This window comes from Anoplopoma fimbria, chromosome 15 (assembly GCF_027596085.1).
Source record: "Anoplopoma fimbria isolate UVic2021 breed Golden Eagle Sablefish chromosome 15, Afim_UVic_2022, whole genome shotgun sequence".
In the NCBI taxonomy this organism is placed as follows: Eukaryota; Metazoa; Chordata; class Actinopteri; order Perciformes; family Anoplopomatidae; genus Anoplopoma; species Anoplopoma fimbria.
In genome coordinates, this window is record NC_072463.1 from 17263434 (window position 1) to 17269172 (window position 5739).

A 5739-nucleotide genomic window follows, 5' to 3' on the forward strand; every position below is an offset into this window, starting at 1 on the left:
ATCGTGAAAACAAATAATAAAGTTGACAGCTCTCACGCTGGGTAAAGTGCGTGAAGAGTTGTCCAACACTCTGATGTTAACCCTGCTTCAGTCTCTTTATCTGAACAACTCTCCCGGCTCATAATAACAGCTCGAAATAGATTAAACTGATCTTTTAAAGCGATTTGTTTGCACTAGGCTGAAAATCATGCATTTTGAATGCCGCAAGCATCTCCGAGTGCTCTACCTCCAGCATGCTCAAGTGTAGTGATGTGAGTCACCTGTGAAATGACAAAGCACAATGGCCACTCCGCACACTGCTGTGCGACCTGTGAACCTGCTGAAGAGGCCCATCTCCCAGGGCACAAAGTGTTGCGGCGCTAACAAACTCTGAATATTTAGAACCGCCCAACAAACGCTCCACACGTATTTTCACAGCTGCTTCTTTGATGCCCACAAAGACGCACGTCTAAATTCCTCCGTATTATTGTGTAAATGAGTCACAAGTAGCCGGATTGTTGCTGAAACCACACCATAGCCTTCTGCAGTTTATCATTTTGCAACACATTGAGTGCTCTGTATCTATTAATAACTCAGTGCTACTGTGTGGGAGGCCACATTCCCAAGTTTACATTTATAGTTCATTATGTCTGTAGTGTAAATTTCCAAATCTGCCATTCTGGGATGTGGTAAAAGCCCCTGGCATTCAGTGTCAGCAGGATTCCATTAGTCAGCTTTAGGTGACTTTACATGCCTGAACCTTTTAAAGTAGGACTCCACATTCATTACCAATAATGGCTTCAGACAGCCCTGACCCACCACAGAAAAGGGACTGTGGCAGAATAATTTGGAGTTTGCTAAAAGGCTCCCTAACATAATATCCATGTTAAGGAGCATGTCAACAGATACTTGTGTGCGACAGATAGCTCACGGTGGAAGCGGGAGTTATATTATACTAATGTGTACTAACACAATAACATTTTTAAAAAGGAACTTTTCTGATTCCATGCTAGAGAGACGAGGATGATATCCGGCTCACTCTTTTCAGAGAGTGTGTAGTCAGACGGTCATGGGAGGGCGTGGAAGGTTTTATCTTGCAGTTATGGGGTCTTCTGTGCAGTGGCTCAATAAGAGTGTCTGCATTACTTGATCTATCATGTTTAGGTCGCCATTAGACAGAGCTCAGCACAGTCCTTACAGCAGTGGTTGTGTGAAGGTTATATATGCGTATTGTGACTCGATACAGATTGTCTCAAGAGTTAGGGAGGATGGAAAACAAATTTATTTTTCATGATAATCCTACAATACCACTTGCAATGTCAAGGTAGAAGGAATTTTCCTCTTTTAATTTTGCTCCTTAACACTTAAATTATCCTAAAGATAACTAATAGCAGCCATGCTTCAGGGAATTTTAGAATGTGCCATACCTCCATCTTTCGAATCAATAACCAACCGATAATAGATTGACACAGTTATTCGATTATAGTCTACAGTATTGATTTAGCTGTAAAACATTTCACTCAGGACACTGACTTGATCCTTATGAATGACATTCAGGTCTTAATGTTTAGCATGATCAAAATTGCCCTACCTCTGAGATGCTATATCATTTTTTTATTGACACTGTAGGCAATGAAGATGTTACTTTTCATGGACAAGGAAATATAGTCCAGAATATTAATATTTCATTGTATTCATGAGTTCATTAAAGTTGTATTCCTTCAGTTCAAACATACTTTTTAAAGTATGACTCTAACCAAATTTTTTTTAAAGTTGACCAGGTATTCATTCCTGACACTATCTTTTGTGTTTCTACAAAATGAGAAATTTAAGTTTGTGTATCTTTACCGGATGTGAAAGTATCTGTAATTTACACTGAACTGTCCTTGAAAAGTGACAGATTGAAATGACTCCGGTTCAATGAGAGAGCAAAGGGCAGAGAGCCTGTTTTTTCTCTTTCTCTTTCCTTGAGGAGCTTATTTAAAAAAATATATCTGTCACTATGTACTGCAAATTAGAAGTTATTCGGGCTTTTCTTCATCAACGGCCTCAAAATTGAACCAGAAACAATTAAGAGTGGCCTTTGTGATCAGTGAGCTAATTTCTGAAGCATATCTCTAGCTATTAATGTAGTGTTTAACATGATGCTCTGTCACCCATTTAGGCCTCAATAGCAGTTGAGATATGCATTTTTTAGCCAAATGAGAAAGCCAACCACCACGACTATCGGCAACACGTGAGTACATCTCATGTTTCCTCTAAATGCAATGCCTCTTTCTTTACGCGTCCATAGAGCTCCACATCTAGCTTATCTAACAAAGGTCAAGGTCTGACACTATACAGCTTTGTTAGATGTACAAATAGAGTATCTGTAAAAAAAAACCTTGAAAGAAAATGTTGCCTGCTGTCTCGTCAAACAGCCGACAACATTTCAGTGGTGATATGACAGGTGAACCACACATCACGAACCAGAAACAGACAGCGATTAGTAAATAGTGACCGGTTTGCTCAGCTTTTCACATAAAATAGTTTTAAACTCCAGTCTTCAACAAGTTTGATCATCAATTAAGAGATACTCAAATGTGGAATTGTCTTTTGGGTTTAGACTGCTGTTGGGATAAAACAATCAAGACATTTGAAGATCACATAATGGGCTCTTTTTCACTATTTGCTGATAATTTATGGACCAAGCAATTTGTTTAATTAATTGAGAAAATAATCAGTAAATTAATCAATAACTAAAATAATTGCTTGTTTATAGCGATATCTTCGATCGCTGTCACCTTTCTTTTTGTCAAAGCTCATTGGAGCTGTACAGGACTTCCAGTACAGTGAGTAGACATGAGGCATTATCCAAGTATGGCACAATATTCAGAAATATGGCCCGAGATGTCTTTTTTTTTTTTATACATAAAAAGTACAGTGATCCCAGGAATACTGTAACCAGGATTGTAGACCAGAAAAGGTTACGTGATACACAAAATAATATAAATATACTTTTGAATGTGAGCTCGCAATAAATCTTGTTTTTTTGAGTATGGAAGTCTGTTCCTTTCAGTCGGGCACACTATCAAGTACTGAGCTTAAAGCCATTCATGTTCAGTCCACATCAATTCAGCCTTTTTTTTTCTTTCCTTACCAATAGCTGCCATGAGTGTCGGGAAAGTTGAGAGGAGGGTCTTGCTCCCTCGCAAGCCTGATTGACCTGCTTTTTGTCCAGACAACTTCCAATAAGAAGGGGTCACTGTTCTTTCATTGGTGACTTGCATTGAGTCTCCTGCATGCGTCTGAATTGTTAACCCAGGGCACTTGTGTAACTAGCATCAGAGATAGTGGATGTATCTCTCCATGATACTAGATTCCATGTGTTCCATGTACGAGTAATCATGATTAAGTAATAATGGTTTCTTTTTCAAAAGTCTGTCAATCTTCTCTGTGCTTCTAAAATGGGAATTATGCATTTTGGATTTCTGTTCAAATAAGATTTTAATGTTATCTGAAGTGGGACTACACATGGATGAAAGCAAGTGGAAAAGTTAAACACATTCATCCACTGTACTAGGGTTTTTGTAATATATTCCTGCCTGCTGGACAAGCAGAGGCTCTCAAATGTGCGCCTTCCATTCTCCCCTACCCTACTTTTATTTTTATCACTGAATAATCATTAAGAGCAAGGTCATTTTGATCTTCTGCCTCAATAGGCCTCAATTAAATATTCATTCATTCTGATGTGGCCTCCTCGGCAGCTTCTTTGGTATGTGTGTTAGAGAGACAAAAGGCTGTGCTTTTGATTACACAAGCTTGGGCTTTTTCAAAGAGATCAGGCACCATTATATAGAGTTAAACAATCTTTTCCACTGATCAACAGAGTTGTTGGTAAAATGTTTACTTTGGCGGGGATAAATGAATTTGTCCTTGAATCTGGAAACAAAAATAAGTAATTTTGCAAAGCTTATTCAAGCAGCGTCTCCAAGGCTTTTGTTTCATGTGTCAGGCTGTATCGCTATGAATTGAAGCAATTTATCCACAACTACAACCCATTTGGTTGCCTTATTGGCAAGAATATAGGCTATTCCTTTTCAAACGTGAATTGTGACACGATTAAATCATTTTAATCTACAGGAAGTATCAAACTCTATATACTGGTGTTTGTAGATTTTTTTTAAATAAAAGCAATATACATGAGTACAACATATTATTTAGCTAATTTGCCTTTTGGTCACATTAGTGTCATGGGTGCAGGGATGGCAATCTTAGTCACTGTTGATGCAACACTAACAATTTGATGGATAGGCATGGCATTTGATACGTGTTCATTGTCCCTGGAGGACGTTTCATAATGATTTTAATGATCCCTGACTTTAAAGTTTGATAATATACACCCGCTTTTCCTACAGTGACTTTTCAAAATGTCTGTCATGAAAAAAAAATAGTCTTGTACTTTTTACAGCTTAAAAGCAAAGGACTTTGAGATACAAACTAGAATACAGTATCTGGACACGTTTTTCTTATGCAGATGATACAATTTTGTATATTGCTATATGCCTTTATATTCCCTTTTGTTGTTATTACTTTTGTTTTTGTTAAAATGTTACCAAAATTGTTTAGAGCTTCGGACTAATAAGGTGTTGTCTATGGCTTCTAGTCAGCATTCACTGATGCTGTATTTCATAGCAGCATCTGTCTTGTTATAATGGCCACACTAAATCACCATAGAGACCCTTAGGTTGGTTTAATGCTGCATAGACACTACACTTTAAACTTTTCAAGATTTGAATCAAAAATATTGGCCGTGCCTTAAGTGAATTCATCTTCTGTACTCTGAGTTATTCATTATTTAATGTAATATAAAAATATAGCCAAACATCATACACCTTGTCCAAAATGGAAGCCAAGATGCCATTAAGACGGATGAAAGACTTGTAAACATTCAATGTGTCACTTTTGTTTCCAAGCACGGTAACAGTCATTTCTGATCCCGTCAGCAAACATGTTGGAGAGAGCGTACAATGTCAAATAAACCAAGAGAAAGATATATTAGTATTACACAAAAAATGAAGTTGGCTATTGTTCTAGCTGTGAGTGCTTATTATTATTAAGTCTTATTATACCTTTTCACTATATGGAACATATCTTCAGCCCTGCCATTACATTTATCACTTGATTCAGCAAGTATCTGAAAGCGCAGTGGGTGAACAATAGGTCCAAGGATGATTTGCACATGAATGACGTCTGTGAATGAGAGTGGGTTACAGAGGAAGGCTGTCTCTCCATAGTCGGGGCAGGAAGGTTTCCTCCCCTCTGCCCCCACTCCAAAGACCAGGTGAGATTCTCCGACACAAAGGAGGGCCAAGTGAAAATCTGTTCAGCATGGACGCCTAAAACCTTTATTATGGTGATGCTTCATGGGGGATTTACGTATATAAACGAACGTATATAAACGTCCGTATATAAAAGCCCTGAGTCGCGCCCTGGTTACTGTTTCTGTATGGATTGCTGTTACATGTCCATATTTCTTTGATATTCTTTGAAAAGACTATATTTTTGCTATATAGATATAGATATAGTACAGTACCACAGTTTCTATTTCCGTGTTGAACCAAGATGAAACTTAGAGTTCCTCTGTACTAAGGCTCTTAGAAAAAGCTTGAGTGTCTATCCTGAACCTTTCACTGTGCAAAAATGCAAAATAAATTGTCCTCTTTTAAATTGTTATTTGACTGGATTGAGAGATGGTGAAATCATATATTGTCTGGAAGT